The sequence below is a fragment of the Phascolarctos cinereus genome, unplaced genomic scaffold, assembly GCF_003287225.1.
Source record: "Phascolarctos cinereus isolate Bilbo 61053 unplaced genomic scaffold, phaCin_HiC Scaffold_1;HRSCAF=81, whole genome shotgun sequence".
Taxonomy (NCBI): domain Eukaryota; kingdom Metazoa; phylum Chordata; class Mammalia; order Diprotodontia; family Phascolarctidae; genus Phascolarctos; species Phascolarctos cinereus.
This window is the reverse complement of record NW_027555514.1, coordinates 188774471-188787812: the sequence shown is the minus strand read 5'-3', so window position 1 is coordinate 188787812 and position 13342 is coordinate 188774471.

The window sequence follows — 13342 nt, the reverse complement described above, 5'->3', positions numbered from 1 at the left end:
GTTCACAAAATGATTGAATTCATCAGTGGGTTGATGATAATTTTTTTACGTAGGCCCAGAGGTGTGTTTAATTCTTTTAGCCAATCACAAGATATTTTTTGTGTGGTGTCATTTGTCTTTATCCAGTAGTCAAAAGCATTAGAACACCCCTTGATTGATTAATTACTTATTCATAGCTAGCTTATATTTTTAATTGATTCAATGGGCCTTCTGTAATTAAATTAATTGGGGCTGGGGTGGAACTCTACCCTTACATGGAACGTGATTGAAAACCTCCATTAAATCCTACTCCAAACAACTGACTGTGGTTTGAAAAGAATGAAAATGAATAAAAAAGAACCTCTCAAGAGAGTTCAGTCTATGTTTTATGTACAAGAAAACTGAAGTGGATGAAGAACACTCATCCCACATATGATATATAGTTGGATGGAGAACCTATAGAAGTAGCCCATAAGTATATAAATATTAGACAAACATCATAGATGGGCAATGAACTGGGCACAAAATTGAATGTGAGGAGGATGGGTTGAATTGCCCATTGCTTTTTAATGACCTCAAGCTTCTCCTGAAACAAAAGTTCATTCTTTAACATCAATGATCAGCACATAATTTGGACTTCTTGGAATGTCCCCACCCCAACTTTTCATCCTTCTTTTGTGTGTTGTCTTCCCCATTAGACTGTAAGTTCTTTAAGGGCAGAGACTGTCTTTCTTATATTTGTATCCTCAGTACTTAGCACAGTATTTGCTACATAATAGGCACTTAATAAATGTTTATTGACTATTATGACTATTATTGATTAGGAGCTTTCTTTAATGAATCTTCAGTAATTGTAGCTATAACATGTTCAGGAGTAGCTGCCAGGCTGCATTTGTACCGGGCTTGCTTCGCAGGATGATGGCTGATGACACAGATGGAAACACTGCCAATGCCAAAGTGCTTGGGGTCAGGGTCCTGGGCTCTGTCTGCCCATCAGAGTCTGAGGGGAAATGGTAGTCAAGTTTTTATTGAAGGTGGTTTGACTGACTAGCCTGGCATAAGCCATCTCATGCCTCTCCCTCAGAGTACCTTGTTCCTTTATCTAAGTTGACTTTCCTGTCCTGTTGGTTGGCTGCTTTTAGGACTAGCTGGTCCCCTCTGCACACAAGTTGCTTTCCGAAATGATAGCTGTGAGTGCTGGGCTGGAAATATGACTGGTGATCTGGGAGGTACTGCCACTCCTAGGGCTCCTGTGCCTCTCTGCCTACCAGCACTTATTGCTGGTTGTTGAACATTTGTTGAGAAAGGTGACCCCTCACCTCCACATTTATTTTTCCCCTCAGTGATGACTGTAGGGGCTGGGTTGGACACAGATCTGGTGGCTTGGCAGGACACTATAATTCCTAAGGCTCTTGGACTCATGATCTTAAGCTGTGTCTCTGTCAGGGTCTGAGGAAAGAAAGAAAGAGAAGAAGAAAAGAAAGAAGAAAGGAAGGATGAAAAAAGAAAGGGAAAAAAAGAAAGAAAGAAAAAGAAAGGAAAAGAAGAAAGGAAGGCAAGCAGGCATTAATGATGACTCAGATGTTTAGAGAATATTTGACTTGAAAGATTAGTGGTGATATTAACAGAAATGGGAAATTCAGGAGAATGTCTTGAATGAGAAGCCATTGAAAAATTTGAAGTAACACAGTGGAAAGAGTGCTGAACTTGGAACCACAGGGCCTGAGTTTGAATCCTGGCTCTGCCTCTTACTGTCTGTGTGACCATAGGCAAATCACAACTTCTGTGGACCTTAGTCCTGAGCTGGAAATTGAGGAAATTGGGTTATATGAAGATCTCTGAGGTCCCTTCCAGCTCTAAATCTATGATCCTAAGAAGGAGAAAGGAGGAGACTTATCATGTGTTGAGAATGAGAGGTAACAGATGAGCACCTTAAGCTACACACTAGGGCCCTCAAGAATATTTAAAGGACCAAAGGAAGGCCTCCAGTTGTATTGGGTGGATTTCCAATGGAGGGTTTATGGAAAGATATGAAAGAAAATCTCACAGCATGGTAAGATGTGGAGGACTTACATTCTGTCAAGTGGAGGAAGTACCCATATTAATGTACTGTAATATCATTCTATCTAACAACAAATATTTTTCAATGAATATCCATTAAGCATCTTTTATGTGTATGGCAGGATCCTGGGAGATGCAAAGAGAATAAAATGTTCTCGACTTTTAAGGAGTTTACAATCTTGACAAATATCTCTACAGAAATAACTGTGTTCAATAATTTACTGATCATCATTATCTAAAAAGGAAGGAAGAAAGGGAGGGAGGAAACAAACATTTATTAAGCATCTACCGTATGCCAGGCACTGTGTTGTGTTTTATGAATATTACCTCATTTGATATAATTTGACTGGACAAGAAACAGACTTGTCAAAGGGATTTGTCATTGTCATAGAGTTGTCTTATTAGAATATGAACATGATAGAGCTCTTTCTAGCATGTTTTCCAGGTGCTGCTCTTTAGGGAGGGCATGATGCTGGAGGGAATCATCAGTGGGATGAACAGTCATTCAGGTGAGAGGGTCTTAACAATCCCCATAAGAAAAAAACAACAGATGAAGAATCCCCATTGCCCAGATTAATGAAAGGCAAATGTGTGGGCAACTCTCTGAATTAGTCCATCAGTACATATGCCTTGTTCAGGCAATGCAGATAGACAATAAGCTAGATCCAGAAATGAACAGGAGGAAGGAAGTGGGCTGGACTGTATTTGGAAAACTGCATAATGTTTTCAAAAATCTTAAGCTTCTCCCAGGCTCCAAAAGTCCACATTTAAAAAAAAAAACAACAGCAACAGTGTTTTCTCAGTGATGTTATACAGATGAGAATCCCAACACATTACAAATCTCCAAAGAATTGAAATTGCAGGTGACCCATAGGGCAATGGAGTGCATAAGTAGGGCTGCAATATATGACTAATGTTAATTTATGCTCAGGAAGTGGTGTAAAGATATAATCGAGGAAATTTATTGTTGCAAGAGGAAGGGAGCTGGTCATGTACAGAAAATTAGGAATAGAGTGACAATCTGAGTGCTGTAGTAGTATTCAAAAAATGTTAGTAGCCCCAGGGGAAAGTTTCCAATATGATGGATAGATTTTATCTAGAGGGTTTTTAGGAAGACTTGGACAAGAATCACATGTAAGGAGAAGGTGTGAATGGGCCATCATGGTGGTTCATGTCTATAATCTCTGCAATGAGAAGGTTGAAGCTGACTAATCTCTTGAGCTCTGGAGTTATGAGATGCAGAAGCTAAGCCAATGGTGTGTCCACACTAGCTTTAATATGGTTACCCTTGGGATTGGGGTGGGGAGGGACATAACAGGTTGGTTGCCTAAGGAGGGGCAAACTAGACCAGCTCAAAACAGAAAAGATCAAAACTCCCAAGCTGATCAGTAGTGAGACTGGCCATGAGCTGCCCTTGTAGTTCCAGCCCTGGCAATATAGAGAGACCCTTTAAAAAAAAAAAGGAGAACATATTTATATCAAAAAGATCTCAGATCCATTCAAATTCCCACCAACACTGAAACATCAAAGGCTCGCCATTCTTACTGGGACTCTCTGGGGTCAGTAATAGCTACTAATGCAAAAGGGGGAGAGAGAGAGAGAGAGAGAGAGAGAGAGAGAGAGAGAGAGAGAGAGAGAGAGACAGCACCCACTGCCTTTATAAAGTTACTAGAGGTTTATAAAACACTTTCCTAACAAAAACAACAATAACACTGTGAAATCAATAGTAGAAATATTATTTCTATTATTTCTGTTCCTCCCCCCCCCGCCATTTTAGTTTAGACCTGCTGTTTCATTGATCTAGGGAATTCCCAGTGAGGAAACACCTTACATCAATGCAGATCAACACACATTCTGTGCCTTATGTAGTCTTAGAGTTGCCTAGAACACTGAGAAATTAAATGACTTGTTCAAGGTCATTCAGCCCACAAGTGGCAGAGGTGGCATTTGAGCCCAGGTGCTCTTGACTCCTAGTCCTACTAATCCATCATGTCCTAGTAATTTGCTATATGACCTTGGGAAAATCACTATACCTCTTTTTGCCTCAGTTTCCTCATCTGTAAAATAAGACAGATTGGGTTTAGTGATCTTTGAGATCCATTCAGTCCACAGTGATTTCTATGGGGGTCAGGGTGGTACAGGCTGTTTTGGAGTTAAAGGACCTAGGTTCTAATCTTGACCCTGCCACTTAGCTGTGTGACCTTGAGAAAGTGCCATAATCTCCCCTGGGCTCCAATTTCCTCAATTGTGAAATGACAGGGTTGTTCTAGAGGACCTAAAAGGTCCCTTTCATCTCTAAACATGTCATCATGTAGAGTATGCAGTGCAGAAGGGTGTTGCATGTGGATGACTCCGTGTGGCTCAGTGCAGAAGTACTTGAATCTTGAAATGCCAAAGCAGTCTCCTGATTGGCCACTGAGCGGGAAGAGCTGATTACTTAGTGAACTAATAGCATACGGCAGCAAAGACTCACATGTTGGTACAAGTGAAGCTGAGCTCTGGGCCTCTAGCTGCCTTTTGTGCTTTCTTTGAAAGCAGGGCAAGGCATGAAGCATTTATTAAGCAACAGTTATTAAGCAATGTGCTTAATAACTATATAACTAAAAAACAGCTAACTATACTAAGTGCTTGGTATAGAAAGGCAAGCAAAAAGAAAGGCAATCCTTGCTCTCAAAGAGCTTACACTTTAGTAGGCTTGAAGACAACACACAAAAAGAAGGTGAAAAGGGAAGTGGGAGAATGGATCTGTAAGTCACAAAGAATTGGACATGACTGAAACAACTGACCAACAATATATGTATATATACATGCATACACACACACACACACATATATATGTGTGTATATATATATATATATATATATATATATATGTGCAAAATCAAAATTTAAAAGTTCTGATAACCTAGGATAAGCTTCAGTTATTTGGAAGGTTCCCTTATACAGAACAACTCATTCCCTAACAATGTGCAAAGATTTACTAACAATTTTACCATGATATTTTGATGATTTATTTTAGTTAGGATCATGTGTGCCTGTGTATGTGGCATCGTTCAAGACACAGCAAATATTGCCAATATTGTAACATTATATATTACACCTCAGTTAAGAGAGCACAGCTTTCCTGACATCGAGGAAAGAGGGCAGGCTGAGAATTCTTTGGTGAAGTGGCAACTATTTAAGGAGGAGGAATAAAGACATAGGCTGGAATTAGCATTCCCTTCACGTCTGGGGTGCAGGGCCATCTACACACCCTCCTCCACTATCTCCTGCTTGACAATAAAGTTCTTCCAGCTTGTGCTAAGTGGAAGGGAAAGGATTTAGCCAGAAGGGTGGGGTTCCCTGGGGATGGACTGTGAATTAGGAACAAAAAAGCCAGAATGATTGCCAAGCCTGCCTGAGATGGCAATTTCTGTTCAACTGGAAAAGCTGGTTTCTGGAATGTGCAGATCTTAAGGGGCTAGTATTATGAAGGGCTGGTGAGAGGTGTGACTGTATGACTGAGTGCTTCTATAGGCTTCCACACCCTGCTTGGAGGCATACAGAAAGAGTGAGTCAAGCCAGGAGGACCCAGGGGAGAGGCTGGAGGTGTCAGGTCAGTATGGTGATGATGACCCAGGACTGTGGCCAGGTCAAAAAGTCACTATGTACCTTGAAACTCTCCCCACTGTACCCACTCCCAGCATCTGGGAAAGGGTGAGGTGTGTATGTGTATGTGTGTTTGTGTGTGTGTGTGTTGAGGGGAACCTTCCTTGCCCAAGTTTATGAGAGATGCTCATGGGATGGGGCATTGAGCCAAAAGAACTCAGCAGCCAGGATGTAGTGGTTTGTGTGTATGTGTATGTGTGTTGGCGGGAGGAGGGGGGCATGGAGGCAAGAAGGCAGGCTCAGACTCTGGATTCTGAAAGGGAATTCATAAAATCATTTTTTTTTTGGACACAGACACAATGCCATATTGGAAAGATTCTGACCCTCTGACCCTATCATAGCTGGCAAGACACAGAGAAACCATCCTTCCATTCTGGCCTGGGATTTTTTAGCCTGAGTGCCAGGCATATGAATCATGTGCCAGGATTGGGAGAATATGGTATTGGAACATTTTTGTCCAAATTGTCACCCCTGGGACTTCACAGAAATTTCCCAGGGCTGGCTTAAATATAGATATAGACTCATAGAATTTGATAAACTTTAAATATGATCTATTTCAACCCTGTTATTTTATAGATGAGGTAACTAAAGCCCCAAAGGGAGAAATGACTTGCCTAAGGTCATGTAGACATAAAATGTTACTTATCCAAGGTCACACAGATAATAAATGGCATGGCCTGGATTAGGATATGGGTCTTTTGGCTTCAAGATCAGTGGTCTTTTTTCTGTTATTAAACTCCCACTCAAAATTTTATTTTTTTTTTATTTTAGAGAGTTTAATGATTTCCTGATTATTACTGCTTTTAACTTTTCTACCATTTACATTCATGTGGGCTAGTACTTTATAGTTAGTTTCAGATCTTTGCCTTGAAGGAAATAACTATATATGACACCTATGAGCTGAATGTATTTGTACTTGGTGATAGTTTTTTTTTTTTTGGGGGGAAGCACTTCATTAGAGTAAGCAGCCCAAATCACTTCATGCATTTTCTTCACCAAATTATAGAATCACAGAATTTGAGAGCCGGAGGGGGCTTCCGCAGCCTCTGTGAAAACATACCAGCCAATGAAATAGATCAGGCCATTGCTTCCCAGAGCAGCTCATTTAAATAGCTCTCATTGCTAGGAAATTTCTCCTGACATCAAATCCAAATCTGCTTCTTTGCAACCTCCACCCATGTCCTAGTACTGCTCTCTGGGAACAGAAAGAACACATCTAATGTCTCTTAGGCAGAAACGAAAAAATTAGGATGACACGAGATAACAGAATCTCCACAGTCTCCTCACAATGATATGTCCTCTGGCTATCCTCTCTACCTCTTCTCCATTGGAAACTTAAATTTTGTTCTTGGATCAACCTTGGTCTCTGAGCGCTCAGCTTTTTCCTTGTTTTGCCAGGGTCCAGGCTTCCACCTTACTTCCAATCATCTTGTCTGTTTTGTGTCATCCCCATCATCTTCCTCCCTCCCTCCGCTATTCCTGGGAACATAGTAAGCCCTTAATAAATGATCTCTCTCTCTCTCTCTCTCTCTCTCTCTCTCTCTCTCTCTCTCTCTCTCTCTCTCTCTCTCTCTCTCTCTTTCCATGAGAGCCAATAAAATACTTGAAGACAGCTGTGAGTCTTCTTTTCTCCAAGATAAACACCTCTAGTTCTTTCAAACAATTCTCATATTAGGTGGACTCAAGACCCTCACCATCCTAGTTACCTTCCTCTTGATGGTCTTCCAATGATCAATGACAATAATAAAAACCAGAACTATCATTTACATAGCACTTTAACTTAAAATGCTTACATATATTCTTTCATTTAATCCTCACAACAACCCTGGGAGTTAGGTACTATTATTACTCACATTTTACAGTAAAAGAAACCAAGGCAAAGAGAGGTTAAGTAGCTTACCCAAGGTCACACAGCTAAAAAGTCTCTGAGATGAGAGTGAAATTCAGGTCTTTCTGACTCTAAGTCCAGTACTCTATGCCATCTGAATGTCTTTCTTCAGCTATGGCACGCAAAACTGATACAATAATCCAGATGAGGGCTAACTGGGGCAGAATATTAGAAAACCTCTTTATTCCTAGAAGCTATGCCTTTCTTAATGTAGCCCTAAATCACATTAGCTTTTTTGTCTTCCAGACTTCATTAATGTTTCATATGGAGCTTATTGGCCACTAAAAACCCTAGGTATTTTTCAGACAAATGCTATCAAACCATACCCCTCATCCTTCAAACTTGTACTTGCAAAACTGATTTCTTTAATCAAGTGTAAGATTTTGTTTATCCCTATTGACTTTCATCTTATTAAATTCAGTCTAAATGCTCTAGATCTCAAGAAGTTTTTGGATCCTGATCTTTTTGGCGTCCAGTACATTTGCTGTCTCAACTAGCTTTGTGTCTTAAGCAAATCTAATAGTCGTGCCATCCATGTCTTTATTAAAATAATTGATAAAAGTATTAAAAATAAAATAGGAAAAAACAAAACAATAGCAAAGGGCTAAGCCCAGATTCCTAGGGCACTCCACCAGAAACCAGCAGCAAAGCTGACATAATGTCTACTCTTTGAATTAAGCTATTTGAGTATTTCTGTTGCTGTTCAATCATTTAGTCATATTCGACTCTTCATGACCCCAGGGACCATAGCACTCCAGGCCCTTCTATCCTTCATAAGCTTCTAAAGTCTGTCCAAGCTCATGTTTGCTGCTTATGTCACAACATCTAGCCATCTTACTCTCTACTTTCCCCTTCTCCTTTCTCCTTCAATTTTTCCCAATATCAAGGTCTATTTCTGAATGCATGTAATTCTATTATCATGTTGTTCACATCTCTCCCTATTTTTCATGAGAATTGTATGAGATGCTTTCTCAAATCTAATCTACTTCATCAAAGTAGAATATCATATATCAAATAAATCTACTTTATCAAATCTAATTCTAAAATTTAGGTAAACTATATTTTTAAAAATAAATCTACAGACAAGGCAATATATAACTGTAGTTATTCTATTAATTAGCCAGCAAGGGATTATAATATGTGAATTGATTCTTAAGCCTCTTCAGAGTCTATCTGGTACACAAATGTAGGAGTCTTCCATGCGATGAAGCCATACATCTCCAGGTAGCTTGGCTATTAAAATCCACACTAAGATGGGTTTTGAATTTAGTGTAGTGGAATGATATGAAATATCGCTCAGAATTGCTCAGAATTACTATGGCTTTGTCCTCCCACCTCATACCTTGAATTTCCTCTCTCTGTTTAGTACACCTCTCCCTTCCCTTCTCACACTCATAGAACAGAGGCAATCAAAATATTGTATCCATCTAATTTATTGTCTAATAAATAAATATTGTCTAATAAATAAATAGCCAAATAAAAAAAAATCTTGTTAAATGCTCCCAAATGGAGTGCTCTGTCCAACCATCTCCTTAAACTCTTACCAATTGCCCTTCTTACTCTGAGTAGTAGTGCCAGGGATTTCTGAAATTCTTTTGCCACAAATTGCAGAGAGAATAATTAATAAATCAGGGAGAGAGGGATGTGTGTCTGTAACAGCTTTAGCTATATATTTCAGAATATAAACCAGAAGGGCAAGGGCTTTATGGAGAGAGTGCTCTGTCTTCCTATCCCTAGATGATTGTCCCCAATTAGGATTATTTAAAGCTGACCATTTCTGTCATTTAGATCTTTGCTTCTGTTCCTGGTCTGGTCACTTATACAGTACTGATTTGGGCATTGCTCTTACTAATTGCACATACAGGAGGTAGAGGCTTCCTTCAACTGTAACTTCTGGCTCTACCTTGAATTTGGCTTTGGCTCTCCTGCCACTGGTCCTGGTCATCACAGGTAAAAGGGTGGGTCACAGTAGCTGGCAACTCAGGAGTCAGACTCCTAAAGTCCACTGCTTTCATACAGATAGCAGGTCTGACTGTAGTGGCTCTTGGCCACCTCTGTCCTAAATGTCAAATAAGAGGTCTCTCTCTAGGGGGAAAAAAAAAAGAAGGTGAGAAAATCCAATTCTTGATGCAGAGTCTAGATCTCATTTCCTTCCTCCTATCCTTTACCAGAGTGTAGACACTCTAGGTAGGGATACCTCTTTTTCCTACTTCTTGTCCCCTGAGTATCGACTCCCTGAAACTCAGTGATAGAGAAAGAGCATAGTTATCATTAGCAATATTCTACCAGCACTTTCATTGTCCTCAAATTATCATCACACTAAGCCCTGAGGGAAACAATAATAATATAGATAAGATAAAGGCCCTGTGTAGGCACAAGTTGCAAAAAAAAATTACAACAAAGAAAGGAAGAATGAATAGACACAAGTTCCTCTCTGATTACAACAACCTGAGACAGAGGTTCTGCAATTAGATGCATCTTTAGGACACACATACATTCTCTCTCTTTCCATTTCATAAGAGGTGATTTCCATGCCAATATTGGTGCCTCTGTAATATTTGTGAAGTGGTTTAAGAGTAACTTTACCACAGGCTTTCTTTTCTTATCTGTTGCCCTTATGAGCTGTTGGGAATTACCTATTGGTCAGACTTGACAGGGAATTCTTTTCTTCCAGTACAATCTTCTGTTTAAGTTAGTGTGACCAAGACATACACTGTAGGATGGCTTTGTTCTATACCCCATCAGTGGGGTTATAGTGTATTGGAGTCAAAGACCTAGATTTAAATCCAATTTTACCACTTACTATCTGTGTGATATTAGACAAATTAATTGACCTCATGGGTCAAAGTTTCCTTAAATACAAATACTCCAAGTTGGATTGAAAGACCTCTGGATCTCTAACATTTTTTCTAACAATTCTTCTTTAAGCATTTGATAAGTTTTAGTTATAAATTCATTTGGATAGGGTGGATGTTTTCTTTGACAATTCCCTTGCGGATTGTACAATTTCATTTTCTGTGATTAAGATCTGTATTTTACGTGCTGTTGATTTGAATTTCTTGTATTTTTTTAAAATTTCACTTCAGCTAGCATATGATTGTGCATAGCAGATCCCAACATTTCTTTTTATTTTTTTTTTCTCAATTATGATTGCACTTTGTTTTTCATATGATAACTTGGTTTCCTCTTTTTTTTTCTTTTGGGCAGGTTTGCCAAAGGTTTATCAGTTTTCTTAATCTTTTCAAAGCACTAGCTTTTAATTTCTATGCTCTTTTGTTTTTCATTTTATTTGTTATCAATTTTTAAAAATTCCTTTTCTGAAGACCAGAGCTGAATAGAAAATTTGACTTTCAGATACAAGACTCAAGAGAAACATGAAGAGGTAAATAAGAAGGAGAAATCATAAGAGACTTATTAAGGTTGAACTGTTTACATTCTGCATGGAAAGATGATATTTGTAACTCATGAGGCCTTTGTCAGTATTAGACTAGTTGGAGGGAAAAAATTATATGTGTACATATATACATACATGCATATAGATAGATAAAAGGCAGAGGGTGAGTTGAAGATGAAGGGGTGATATCCGGAGAATAAAATTAAGGAGTGAGAGAGGATTACATGAAGAGAAGGAGAAAGGGAGAGGTAGAATGGGGAAAATTATTTCACATAAAACAGACAAGACAAGACTTTTACAGTGGAGGGGAAATGGGGGGAAGGTGAGAGGGAATGAGTGAATCTTATTCTCATTGGATTTGGCTTAAGGAGAGAATAACATACATACTCAATTGGGTATGGAAATGTATCTTATCCTACAGGAAAATATGGGGGAAAAGGGACAAGAGAGCAGGAGGATGATAGAGGGGATGGCAGATTGGGGGAGGGGGTAATCAGAAGTAAAAACTTCCAAGGAGGGACAGGGTCAAAAGAGAGAATAGAATAAATGGGGGAGCAGGATAGCATGAAGGGAAATATACTTAGTTTTTTGCAACATGACTGCTATGCAAGTGTTTTGCATGACTACACATGTATAACATGTATCAAGTTGCTTACCTTCTCAATGAGGGTGGGTGGGGAAGGAGAAAGGGAGAAAGTTTGGAACCCAAAATTTTAAAAACAAAAGTTAAAAAAATTGTTTTTACGTGCAACTGGGAAATAAGATATACAGGAAATGGGGCATAGAAATCTATCCTGCCCTACAGGAAAATTGAAGGGGAAGGGAATAAGAGAAAGGCAGGGGGAGAGATAGAAGGGAGGGCAGATTAGGAGAATGGGTATTCAGAATGCATGCCATCTTGGGGTGGGGGTAGGGATGAGATGGGGAGAAAATTTGGAACTCAAAATCTTGTGGAAGTGAATGTTGAAAACTAAAAATAAATGAATTAATTTAAAAATTCCTTTTCTGTACTTATTTTAGGTATGTTCATTTATTTTCTAGTTTAAAAATTATAGCCTTATTTCATTAACCATCCTCTTAATATTTTGTTAATTTGTCATAGATACATTTTTTCCTCTGAGGATTACTTTTGTTTATCCCAAAATTTTGATATGCTGCCTTATTATTGCCATTCTTCTTCATGTGGTTATTAATAATTTCTATGATTGGCTCTTTGACTCATTAATTATTCAGAATGTCATTATTAAGCCTCTACTTAGGCATATTTTATTGCCTTTGTTCTCTTTATTAATTTCAATTTTTATTGTGTTATGATTTGTGAAGGATATATTTAGTATTTTTCTTTTTTATATTAATTTATAATTTCTCCTTGTCTTAGCATATGATCTACTCTTCAAAGCTACCATATGCTGTTTCATAATATGTTGCTTCCTTAATGTCCCCATTTGGAAGACACCGTAAGTATTCTTAACTATAATTTTCTAGCTGTTTGTTTAATTATACATTATCTATTTTTTAATTTTTCTGTTAGATTTGTTCTATTTTGAGAGAACACTGAGGTTTTCCTACAATTATTTCATTATTGTCTGTTGTTGTTGTTCATCCTTTGTTTCTGACTCTGTCTTATTGTGATATAGTTAACATTTCTTTTATGCAATCAGATACTATTCCATTTAGTGCATGTATCTAGTATTGACCTTGGTTCCTTTTCTCTGATTCCTTTAAGCTTAACAGAATTTCCTTGTGAAGCTCTCTTGCTAGTGTGAATTTTAATTATTTCTTTGTCTGATAGTATGATTATAACTCCTGATTTTTTGAATCACCTGATACACTGTAAGTTTTGCTCTAGTCTCCCATTTTCATTTTGTATGTTTTTATTTTTTAGATGCATTTCTTGTATGTAGTGGATTGTTAAGTTTTGTATCCTAATTCATTTGTTACTCTTGTTTTATTAGATTGTATAATCACTCACATTTAAAGTTGCCGTTGTCAAGCTTGTTTTCCCCTCCATTTGTTTATTTTAAATTGATTTTTTTCTTTTCTTCTTTTAAGTGAGTGATTTGTCCTTGTGATTGGTTCTGCTTTTACTTCTTTGATGCATTTCTATTCCATTCCCTACTCTCTATGGTCTACTTGCCCTATCCCAAGTTTTTTTTAAAATTTACCTAATTTTTAATTCCTCCTTTCTTTTTATTTATCTACTTCCCTTTCTTTTACTCCCTAGTTAAGGAAATAATTTAAAATTTTCACTTACTCATTCCCTTTCAATCTTTCATTTAAAGTAACATTTATTTGTTGTATCATTTTCTGAAAAATTTTAAAAAATCTTCATTTTGTCATCATTTCTCTTCCTTTTCAGTCTATTATGAATT